Source organism: Lissotriton vulgaris, chromosome 3_2, assembly GCF_964263255.1.
Source record: "Lissotriton vulgaris chromosome 3_2, aLisVul1.2, whole genome shotgun sequence".
In the NCBI taxonomy this organism is placed as follows: domain Eukaryota; kingdom Metazoa; phylum Chordata; class Amphibia; order Caudata; family Salamandridae; genus Lissotriton; species Lissotriton vulgaris.
In genome coordinates, this window is record NC_141690.1 from 183,785,264 (window position 1) to 183,797,510 (window position 12,247).

Below are 12,247 nucleotides of genomic sequence, written 5' to 3' on the forward strand. Positions count from 1 at the left end.
GAGCTCAGGGAAGGGCTAGAGATAGTGAGTCTACCAATGCCGGAGAAGGATGCATCAAGCGTGGCGGTGAGATCAGGTGGTGAGACACGACCGAAGACGTCATCATGGAGGGAGGTCTCCAGAGGCCGCCAAACCAAGATATGACCCATGAGGGAGAGGTGAGACGCTTCAACCACAGGTTGGTCTCTAAGTCTGAGTTGAAGGGGGCTCTCTCTGAGGTGTGAGACATCCAGCGGCTGGTGAGAACTGAGGACCACCTGAGTTGGAGGCATGACGGCTATCCACTTCGATACGGACACGCAGCATGCGCTGTTAACACTGAACTACATATAAGAACAACAACGTTGTACGCTTTATAATGTCAGCGGGCGAGGAGCTAAGGCCGAGGCCACAGTCGACCTCTCACAGCCTGGAACGATGTCACAGCTGGGTCCCAGGGATCTCACGTTCCAGGTTTAATAATTTCTAAATAGTTTTTTTTTTTAAACATTTTTATTATTTTAACACCTGAAAACAAGTACAGTACAATCATGTCTTTGTCAAGCAAAAGGCCCCACTTCCCCCGCCAACCCCCCCCACACATCCCATCAAAGGTTAAGTTCTCCCCACCAATAATCAAATTCACATACAGTAATCGTTGGTCGGTACTCTCACAATGCATAGTCTCTCGAGCTCGGGCGGCTCGGTCTTGTGTATACATCTCGGCCACACATAGCCGGCAGGCCTTATAGTCCTCCATCCAAGCCATGATAGTGCCTCCACTTGCCCCATATTCTGCAAAATTTCTTCGGGCATCCCCTCGCCTTATACGTAACCCTCTCGGCCGCCATGTACAGGTTCCCCTCCTCCATTCTCCTAGTTGGGGGGTATTTGGCGCCCCCCAGTTCCTGGCTATGTCCCTCTTGGCTACTACCAGCGCTAGGGCTAAAAAGATCAGCAGAGGGCGGGCCAGGTCTACATCATTTTTCATCCCTAGGAGAATGAGCTTCGGGTCTATTGGGATATCTGTCTCCAATACCTCCCCCAGTTCAGCAGTGACCTCCCCCTAGTAGGTTTGTATATGTGAGCACGACCACAGTATATGGAGGAAATCCCTGTGAGAAGTTGGCCTGATATATAATGTTCACTATTCTAGTGAGCACTTTGTATCAGTCCAAACAACCCTTATTGATGATTGGTAGTAAGTCAACCTTATAGACCAGTTATCCTAGTAGCATGGATACGAGCAGTCTTCGGGCTAAACTCTAGAGGGCGTGTTAAACCATATACTCTAAAAGTGGAATGCGAAATTACTAGCAGGTAAGTACTAATCTCATAGGGTTTGGAATCGCTAGGACTGGACTACTGAACCTTCAGATTACTAGCAGGAGGCCTAGGGGACTCGGGTGCAGTGTGCACTCTCACGCGGGATGCGGGACAAAGTCTATGGATGCTAGGAATTACAAAGTTAGTGATATCGGACGAATCCGACTAGGTAGCGCTGAAACGAAAAAGGATCTGGACCCTTGGATAGTGAGGCTATGCTGGGGCACTGAAATGCCGAAGTTACCTAGCCCAGGGGCTGCGGCTGCATAGGTCTGGAAAGACGTCGGGAATCCTCGTTGCAGTCTATGGAGCCTGAAAGAAGAAGTTGCTGGCAGGCGACCAGTGAAGAGATTCGGATGGATCCAAGCCTGGATCGGAGATGGATGACACCTGTAAGCAGAGGGGACCAAGTTCTGAATCACTAGCCAGTGATTAGATGGGCACCAGGATGGCACCAGATGGAGTCACCTCGACCAGGTGAGTGGGCGACGCTGGGCTCTGCAGTCTCACGGACCAGGAGGCGTTGTCGGCGACCAGGATGGAGGTGCGAGCTGTCCCACGATGGTATCTGCTGTCGACGTCGCTGGACCCAGGATTGGGGCAACAAGTCTTGGCAAATGCAAGCCCAAGCGGTGGACTCAAAATGGCGTCTGGAGTGGACCAGGAGGGTCCGGGGTGCTCCTCTGTTGGAGGGGAGCAAGGGCCAGTCTGGAGCAACCAGACCAGCAGTGTTGATGTCGTCGTTCGTCGTCGGGAAGGCCACAAGCCAGCGGGCTAGTAGCTAGACAACGCAGTGAGCGCAAAGAGCAGAAGGGCCCCACGCAGATCTCGTGGAGGCTGGAAGGCTGAACTTCAGTGCTGGAGCTGCTCAGGGTTGGGGCTTCTCGGACCCCAAAGCACTCACTCGAGGATCCCTCGGCGGTCGTGCTGGGCAAGAGTCGTGCAGTCTTGAAGATGGCCGGTCCCTCGAGGTCTCGTCGCACCCACGGATCTCAGCTGAGCTGACGATGTGGGTAGAGGTCAGAGGTGCCAGGGAAGCCGGGTCTCGTCGTGCTGGTCAGTCGGATTCCGGAGGAAGGACGTGCAGCAAACCGCAGTGTTCTTGGATGGTGCCTGCGGGTGCAGGGTGACTACTCCTTAGTCACAAGGGAGAAATCTTGAGAAGAAGTCGAGAGTTCCTTTCGTAGAAAGTAGTTTCAGGATTTAAAGATGATCTGATTTGGAAGGGGGCCTGCTCCTATCTTTATACTAGGAAAAGGGGCTGGCACGCGACTAGGTCCTGCCCATGGGTGGGACCAGGAAGGGGGGGTGGTTACACCCCTCTCCCATGCCGGACTTTCCCCAGGTCAGGGGCTGGTGTGCCCCTGGAACTGGTTCTAGCCGGCCAATGCATAGTGAGCACCGGGGTGCCACTTGCAGTCACCTTCCTCTAAAGCCCTGCCTACCCAGGATACACAAAACCCTGTCTGGGATGGTGCTAGCACCGTCCGTGATAGGAAACCCTTTGTCCAAGCCTCCCTCGCTGGAAGGACTCCCAGCAGCAGGAGGTCAGACTTGTGTCTGTGGTGGCAGCATCCATTTTGTGATGCTGAGGCTTGAGTTAACTTTAACCGAGGTTCACAGTTACAGACATGTCGTGTCCCTCTAGAAGGGTGGAATACTAACGCCGTCGCCAGAATTGGCGAGGGGTTAGTATTCCAATTCGTAGGACACCTTACTCGACATGTTTTGATAAAGCGATACCAGAGTTAGCATATAACCGCGAAGATTATAATGCACTTAAGAGTATATGGTAATCGTTATCATGGAACAGCTATTAGGACTTGGTTCCGCAAGCTGCAAACGGGCTCAGCTCATGCCAGAGCGCCATCTCACACAATTCCAAGCACTCTGCCTTCAGGATTGTCAACACAACAGGTGATGGACCGAATGTGGATCAATGTTACACACTCACCCCAGTCCAAAGATCTGGGCCCAAATCCATCGTTGTTTTGCACTCCACACCACCCTGGGTTAGACAATGGCGATATGCAAATCAGATCTGACCCTGTGCCCCATGGGAACAGTCCAGTCCGAACTACAAAAGCCATGTCCTTCCCAGAACGGAATCAAGCATCCGAGGACCGGACCGGTTTCGAGGTAACACCTCTCATCAGCCCGGTTAGCTTGACTCCAGTGGTGTGGAGTGCCTATCAGGATTGTCAAGGCCTGCCATAGGAGTGACTGATAGGAATGCGGGTGTCCATTTTAGGGTTAGATATAGGTATACTATATCTAAAGCAAAGGGTGTTTACACCACCTTACCCCAGCTGTCGTGCAGCCAGTTGTGTCAGATTTAGATGGCCAGCCAGGAGTGGCATAATACATGCTGCAGCCCCTGGTAGGCCCTGGGTACACCTATGCCCTGAGTTACAGGGTCTGATAAGGTGGCCCAGTACCAATTAGATATGTACCTAGGGTACATGGAATCCATTTTACAGAGAGAGCAGTAGGCCTGGGGTCCTGAATAGCAGGGTCCCAGGTCAACTAAGTCGGAAAACCAGCAAAACACCAGGCAAAAAGTTGGGGGCAACCATAGTCAGGTATCCACCTTCCTACAATCCCCAGTTGCCATCCCACATCGCAGACAGCTAGGGTCAGACACTCTTCCCATCTTAAAGAGCCTCTGCCTGTCAAAGTATGCCCTGTGTAAGATTTTGAATTGTATTAGGCGGAGTCGTGATTTGATTGCTACCTCCCTAGGGTGCATCAGCACTACCCCCCAGTCCACGTCGTCCATCTCTCCCAGCTCTTTCTCACAGGTGGCGCAGAGTCCAGTCAGCCTATCTGGTTTATTATTCATGATCGTTTTGTATGTCAGGGATACAGCCTTTTCTGGGATCTTTTCCTGCAGTAAGCGGACCTCCAGAGGGGCGTATTCAGGGAGTGCCTCCTGTGCTGCCCCCTCCGCCCGCCAGGCATGTCTAAATTGTATATATTTGAAAAATTGAGAGCGGTGCAGTCCAAATTCCGTCTGCAGGGACTGAAATGACTTCAGAGTCCCGCTTTTAACCACATCCCCCAGGGAGGAGATGCCGATATCATCCCATCCTCTGAAGCCTTTTAACTTACTGAGCTCTTTCAGCCATGCGCAGTCCCTGATCGGGGTCTGCCTCGAGGGCCTATGAGTCCATCCTACAGCTTTCGTGGCCTTCTGCCAGGCTCCCAATGTGAGTCTGGTGGCCGGTAGCAGCTTGTTTCGTCCTTTCCCCTCGTAAATGTAGTGTAGGCAGCTATGCGTGTACATATTGTGTCTTTCTAGTGCGTTAGTGGGATGCGTAGCCGGTGCGTGGACCCAGTCATTAATGGGGGCCAGATGTTCCGCCCAATAGTAGGCTTCTAAATCAGGTAGAGAAATTCCCCCATCATATTGGTGTCTCTGCTGGGTCGCCAATGCCACCCTGGGGTGCTTTCCTAACCATAGGAAGGACCTTAATTCCGCATGTACGTCTGAGAAAAACTTGCGCGGTAACGGAAGATACTCATTTTGAAATGCATAGAGAAATCTCGGCAAGGAGACCATTTTGAACATGGCCGCCCGCCCAAGAAGTGTCTTTTTTTTTTGTTGAAAAAGATGGTACATAAATGGACAAATTTCAACAATTATTACATACATGATAAGAATTTGATAAATATTTGATATATTTACATACATTTTTGAATACATTTTGTTAGTGGGAACGAGAAAAAATAAATAGATAAATAGGGTTAGAAATCAGCTTCAATTAATTGGAGACGAACAAAGTTTTTATCCATTTCTATCTGTTCTCCAATTAGTTACAGGAGCCCATAGGCGTATACCCTCCTTACGCTGCCTCATGCCTTTATATTCATAGAGGCAGGATTCTATGTTATGAATTCCTAGAAATCTCGAGAGCCACATCTGAAAGGATGGAGGGTTCGTATCTTTCCACGCCGCAGAAATTAAAATTCTAAGTACAGCAACAGATAAAAACATTAGATCTCTTTCAGCCTCGCCTAAACCCAACTTAGAGTCTGTACCCAGTAAAATTAGAGTAGGGGATAGGTCGATGGACTGACCTAGCAGCCCCTCCATAAATTTCATTATTTCTTTTTTAACATTTTCCAACTATTTGCAGGAAGAAAACATATTTATAATGTCAGCCTGACTTTCATTACATCTGGGACAATTATCATTTTCGCTTAGACCCCAGGCAAATATCTTCGCGGGTGTATGGTAAAGATTAAAAATAGTCTTGTAGTGTTGTGCGCAAAGGTTTGATGCCCGGAATATTTTTTTATTCAATACGAGAGCGAGGTCGAGATCGACATCAGAATCTCCTAATTTTGTCGCCCACTTAGACTCATCCTTCTCAATATCATCCGGGATTTGGTCCAATAGGCAATTATATAAAATCTTAATCTTCCTACAACCTCTATTTAATAACTCAATCAGTGGAAAATCTGCTGTATGTGAAATCTGTGGCCTGACTGCCCTAATTGCCCTGGTAACTTGACTATAAACCAGCCATTGACTGTCTGGAATACCAAATCTTTCCTGCAGCATTTCGAACCCCAGAATTTCACCTTCTTCAATTACATCTCCTAAGGATCTAAGCCCCAACCTTTTCCACATCAGCAAATTATTATCATTTTTTAGTTGAGGAAAGAGAGATGAGTTATACAGTTGCAGATAGGAATTGATTTTCGGGATATTAAACATTTTCATAATTGCTTTCCAAACCTTCCATGCGCCAATCAGTGTCTTCAATCTTGTTTTTTTATAAAAGCTTCGTTCCAATTCGCATTGAAATACATTCATAGTCTTTTCACCCAATAGCATCCTATATATCTGGGGCGGGCATTGTTGATCTACAAACCCAGGTGTTATATCAGGTACAGATTTAGATTGAAATAGAGTCGTCATTTGGGTTAGCAAGCAGGCCCAATGATATAACTTTAAATTCGGATATCCCATCCCACCCCTTTCTCTGGGCAGTGCCATTAAGTTTGTAGATCGCCTTACCCTGCCGTATTGCCATACAAATCTGATAAACATAGATTCAAGTTGTTTCATGATCCTGTCCTCTATTGCTAAAGGGATGGCCCGAAATAAGTAGAGAACTCTAGGGAACATAGACATTTTAACTGCATTTACCCTTCCTATTAATGAGAGGTGTAGCACATCTATTCTTTTTAATTCCTTCTCAATATCCTTAATAAGTGGCAGATAGTTCTCGCTTACAATTTTCTCAACATTGGCATTAATTTTTACCCCTAAATATATGGCAGAGTCGACGAATATATAGTCAGTTTTGGCTATATTTTTAGAAAAAATAAACCTGCGTTTTTGTTTCATTTAGAAGATAGCCTGACTCTTCCCCAAACAGTTTAGCCATTTGAATTAGAATAGGAAGAGTTTGTTGTGGATTATTTGTTAACACTGCAAGATCGTCAGCATAGGCCAGTATTTTACTTGAATAACCATTGCATATCACTGGAGCTATCTCTGGGCAGTTAAGAATACACTGTATAAGGGGGTCAATATACAGCGCAAATAGAATAGGGGAACAGGGACAACCTTGCAGAGTCCCTCTTTTTATATGTATAACCCCTGATTTCTCGCCCATTGCTGTTACCTTAGCTGTTGGTTCTACATACATGGCTTTAAGGGCTCCTATAATATTGGGACCAAATCCCCTCGCCTCTAAGATAGCCCAGAGAAAGTTCCAGTCCACACGATCAAACCCCTTCTCTGCGTCGAGCAGGATCATAGCGACATCCCCCCCACGGCAGCCTGGGCATCAAACAAAGAGATTGCCCTACAGGTATGGTCCGTTGTACCCCGACCGGGGACAAACCCATGCTGTCATGGGGATACTAGATCGCCGATTACCCTACTCAGCCTCTTTGCCAGAATTTTAGAATAAAGCTTAGTATCGGAATTTATTAGTGAAATGGGTCGGTAAGACCCCGCCTTTTCCGCCGGTTTCCCCTTTTTATGGAAGATTGCTATATTTGTTTCTTTCCAAGAGGCGGGTGTTGATCCTGTACACATATCCCCATTAAACAAATCTACCAGAAGCGGAGTGATTTCGGTTTCTATTGTTTTATAAACTTCTAAAGGTATCCCGTCGGGACCTGAAGCTTTACCTGAGGCCAATTCCCGCAATGCGACTGTTACTTCTAATAATGTAATTTCTTCCAATTTTTTTTTGATTGAGTCTTCTAAAAGTGGGCCCCGATCTCGTATTCCTTCCCCTGGTTTCTTAGTAGGTTCTTCCTGCTCATACAGCTGCTGATAAAATGTTTCGAATACTCTTAAAATGTCCTTTCTGTATACCTGATCTCATCCTCTTCTATACATACAATAGTGTTTCTTGTTTTTTCCTGCCTTAACCCGAAGGCAAGTGCTCTCCCTGCCTGCTCACCGGTCTCATATCTTTTAACCCTATTTGATTGGTATTCTCCTGTGACTTTCATGGTTACTTCTTTCTTGAGTGCGGCTTTGATTGTCAGTAAAGCTTCCTGGCTTGCAGTGGTATTAACCCCTTTGATTATATCAGTCATATGTTGTTCTTCTACTTTTACTAACTCTTTCATTAAACCATCAATCTTATTTCTATCTTCCTTTCTTAATCTTGCTGAACAGCTAATAGTTTCACCCCTCAATGCTGCCTTAAAAGTTTCCCAGACTGTGTTTCTAGACGCACTGTACCTATTTACTGCAAAGAATTGTGGGACCCAATTTTTCAGATGATCTATAAATCTTTTATCACTAAGGAGCTTTTTCTCAAAAGACCAGGAATTGCTTTTTCTTTCCCTCTGACCTATACTATATGATAGAATTAATGGATTGTGGTCAGAAACCACTTTAGGAAGTTTAAGTATGTCAACTTTCGATAACTCAGAGGACGAGATCAGGAAGTAATCTAATTTTGTGTATTTTTGGGCAGGATTAGAGAAGTATGTGTATCCAAAATCCAAGGGGTTTTTGACCCCCCATACATCAAGCATCCCGTGAGAGCTTAGAAGAGATCGAATAGATTGAAAGACCTTGGGTTTCCGACCTGCATATGGTTCAGATCCGACCCAATCAGCTGAAATATTAAAATCCCCCGCTATTATCAACGGTGTAGCCCAACCCACAAGTTCGGTTTCTAAAAAGTCGAATATTTCAGGCTCATCTTGATTGGAGCCGTACACCACACATAACGAGAAACCGAGGTCTAAGTCAGCAATTACCCATCTCCCATTGCTATCCGCCTTCACTTTCCTTGCTTTACCTAGGGGACCTCGAATCAGTATAGCTACACCTCAAATTGTAGACGTCTGTGTAGAACAAGCTATTAACTCAAAGCCACCCAGTGAAAGTAGATTGCGTTTTGACCATGGGAGATGGGTTTCTTGTATACAGATAATATCAATCCTTTCATGCCTTAATAAGAATGCCAGTCTCTGCCTCTTCCTCCAGTCATTCAGTCCTCCCGCATTAATAGTGCATATTCTAATGCTTGCCATTTAATTGTTTATATATCTCATCACTCAGATCCCTAATCATGTTATTGTCCTTCTCAACGAATCTTTGTCCAAAATTGTACCACTTTCCTTTTTTCTCGTTTTTCCACCCTTCCACCAACCAATCCCACCCCTCAACCCTCCCTCCCCCCCTTCCTCCTTGACCCTTGCCCCCCCACCCTCCCCAAACCGGATCCAGGTGTGGGCGGCCATGGCCCAAGAAGTGTCAGGGGAAGCAACTGCTATCTGCTTGCGTCTAATTTAAAGTTATGAAGCACACAGATAATATTGCGATCATAGGCTTTTGTCCTGTCTGTTGTTATGAATATCCCCAGGTACGTGAAACCTACAGTAGTCATCTGTGCAGTCTGTCTGGTAGGTCAGGCCATTCCGTCCGTCCCCGGGGGTCGTAGAGCGTTGACTTATGCCAATTAATTTGGCATCCCGATCTAGCCCCGTACTGGTCCAGCTCAGAAAAGAGCGCCGGTATAGTAGTCTCTGGCTTTGTCACATACAGCAGCACATCATCTGCATAGAGGGACAGTTTTTCCTCCTGCGATCCTGCCTGTCCCAATCGGAAACCCGACACCTTAGGGTTTTGCCTAATCACGCATGCTGCGACCTCATTAGTTAGGGCAAACGGAAGGGGAGACAGGGGGCATCCCTGCCGGGTTCCCCTCTGTATGGGAAAAGCCTTGGACATCGCCCCGTTGACCCGGACTCGAGCAGCAGGGCCCGAGTAGAGGAGTCGAACCCTACTTCTAAACTTGGGCCCAAACCCCAGATATTCTAAGACTCCCTCCAAGAAGGGTCAAGGGCAAGAACCAGTGAGGCTCCGTCCTGCCCTCCACTTCACACAACCAATTAGGTGTCCTACGAAGATTGTATCTAGTCGCCTTTTCCGGAATGAAACCTGTCTGGTCCATATGTACCAGTTGTGGTATGACTCGTCGTAACCGAAGAGCCAAGATTGTTGCATATAGCTTAGCCTCTACATTCAGCAAGGAGATGGGGCGGTAGGACGCACATTCATCTGGAGGCTTTCCCGCCTTGTGGATTGGGACAATTGTGGCCTTTCTGAGGTCTAGAGGAAAGTGGCCCCCCTTCTCAGCATCTTCAAGCAGTCTCAGAAGGTGTCTAGTCAAGAGGTCTGCCGTTTTCTTGAAGAACTCCGTAGGGAATCCATTGGGACCTGGGGCCTTACCCGCTCGGAGTTTCGTGAGTGCTATTCTAACCTCTTCCCCCGTAATATCGTCCTCTAGGTCCTCGCAGTCTGTTTCTTCAAGCTTCGGGATATCAATACTTGTCAAATAGGACAGTGCTTCCTCCTTGGTCCCTAGGTCGCGTGCTTCATAGAAGGTCCCATAATAGTCAGCGAAAGCATCCGCTATCTCATCGTCGGTACATGCCCACGTTGTCGGGCCCGTCCTGACTCTTTCTACCCATCTCTCACCCTTCTCTTTTCTACTCAACCATGCTAGGAGCTTTCCAGACTTATCCCCCACATCATAAATTCGATGTAGGGTAGCCAGCGCCTGCGTCTTCACCTCCCTGGTCACAACTTGACGATATTGGGCTTGAACGTCCACCAAGTGTCTCAAGGTCCCTGTGTCTTTAGTCCGGAGATGCTCCGTCTCCAGTTGCACTATCTGCGTTTCCAGCGCCAGGATCTCTGCTTGTTCCTTCCTTCTGGCGTCTGCCAGCCGACAATGCGCCCTATCACGAAGCACCACTTTGAGCGGTTCCCATAAGACCACCCTGGAATCCACTGTCCCGACATTGTCCGCCAGGTACACCTTCACATCAGCTCTCAGTCCCCTCAGGAGCTCTGGGTTCTGCATATCCCAGGTCGAGAGCCGAAGGATGTTAGGCCCGGTCCGCCTCTTTCTGCCCAGAGCCAATACCAGTGGCGAGTGGTCAGACACCCCTCTAGCACAGTATTCCGCCGAATCTGACGCCTGAAGCATCTGTCTCGGCATGAAAATGTAATCAGGTCGGGAATAAACTTTGTGGGCTCCAGAGAAGTAGGAGAACGTCTGCGCCGTCGGGTGTAACCACCTCCATACGTCTAGAAGGACAAGGGTAATCATGGTTCTGGCCAACGGGGTCAGGGTCGTGGGGCGATCGCGATCCCCATTTCTATCTAACGGCGGGCTCATGACATCGTTAAAGTCCCCGCCAAGGATCTGCACCGTGTCCAATGTGTTAAGTATTATGTCTGATATACCCCGGAGCGTATCCGACTGCAGTTTGGGTGGAGCTTAGGTCGAGATAAATATGTATTCCCTCCTTCCCCACGTCCCTCGAACACCTACATATGTCCCTTTTGGGTCGATCCAGACTTTCGCTACTTTCATTGGTGGGCATTTCTTTATCAATATCGCGACCCCCCTTGAGCCAGAAGTAAACCCAGCGTGGGCCAGGACTGTGTACTGCCCCCTCGCTAGGAAGGCACACTTCCTGCCCTTCAGATGTGTCTCCTGTAGTAGTACCACATCCGCCCCAGAGCGTTTTATGTAGTTATTGACCAGACCTCTCTTAATCCTACAGCCAAGGCCATTAACATTCCAGCTCATCACCTTAAGAATTTCCCCATGTGACATGTTTCTATCCGAGGTCCCCATTCCTATCTTGGTGCAATCTCAGTATTGGGCCCCCGACATCTCGTGCCGGTAGAGGCCGTGGGGTGTAGAAGCGCTTCCTATCTCGTGTGCCAAAGAATTTCAGGTGGTTAAGGAAAATTGCTGGTGGTGTATGTTGGATAGCATGTGTGCCTGCCCGACAAGTGACTACAATACTCATATCGTCCATCTCCCTCCTCCTCCCCATCCACCTGCCCCTTCCCATCGATCCCTCCCCGTCCCTACCCCAACAAACGCAACTTATTAGTGTCAACCAAACCGAACTCTCCCCTCCCTTACCCCACGTGGGGGGGGGGAAGAGTTCGTGTCTTCGCAACATCGAGCTGCAATCTCTGCCGCCCTGGCGTCCCCGGTTTAGGACCTTGAGTCCTGTGTGTCCGGTCGGGGATCAGTCGTGCGTCCCGAGGCATCCTGCTCCAGTTACTGGATCGCTTTCTCCAGTGGGTGGACGGAGCGTGCTCCTCCCTCTTCTCCCCCCGATGAGTGCACTTCTGAGTCTTCTCTTTCATCTCCTTCTGATCGGGCAGTGTTGTCCAGGCATCTGAACCTGGATCCCGTCGCGCCTCTCCTTCCGGGTGAGGCCGATCGCCCTTGCAGTCTGTCCGTCGGGCACATCCCGGGTAGGGCGTAAGTGGTGTCTGCCTCTTATTTCTTTGGGCCCTCTTACGCTGGGGCCTCGGCCGTTCCCACTGTGCACCGCTCGTGGTCGGCCTGTCCGGTCCATCTCTTCTGTTGTTCTCCTGCCTATGAAATATGGGTCGCTCCTCCAGCCATTGCCAGGC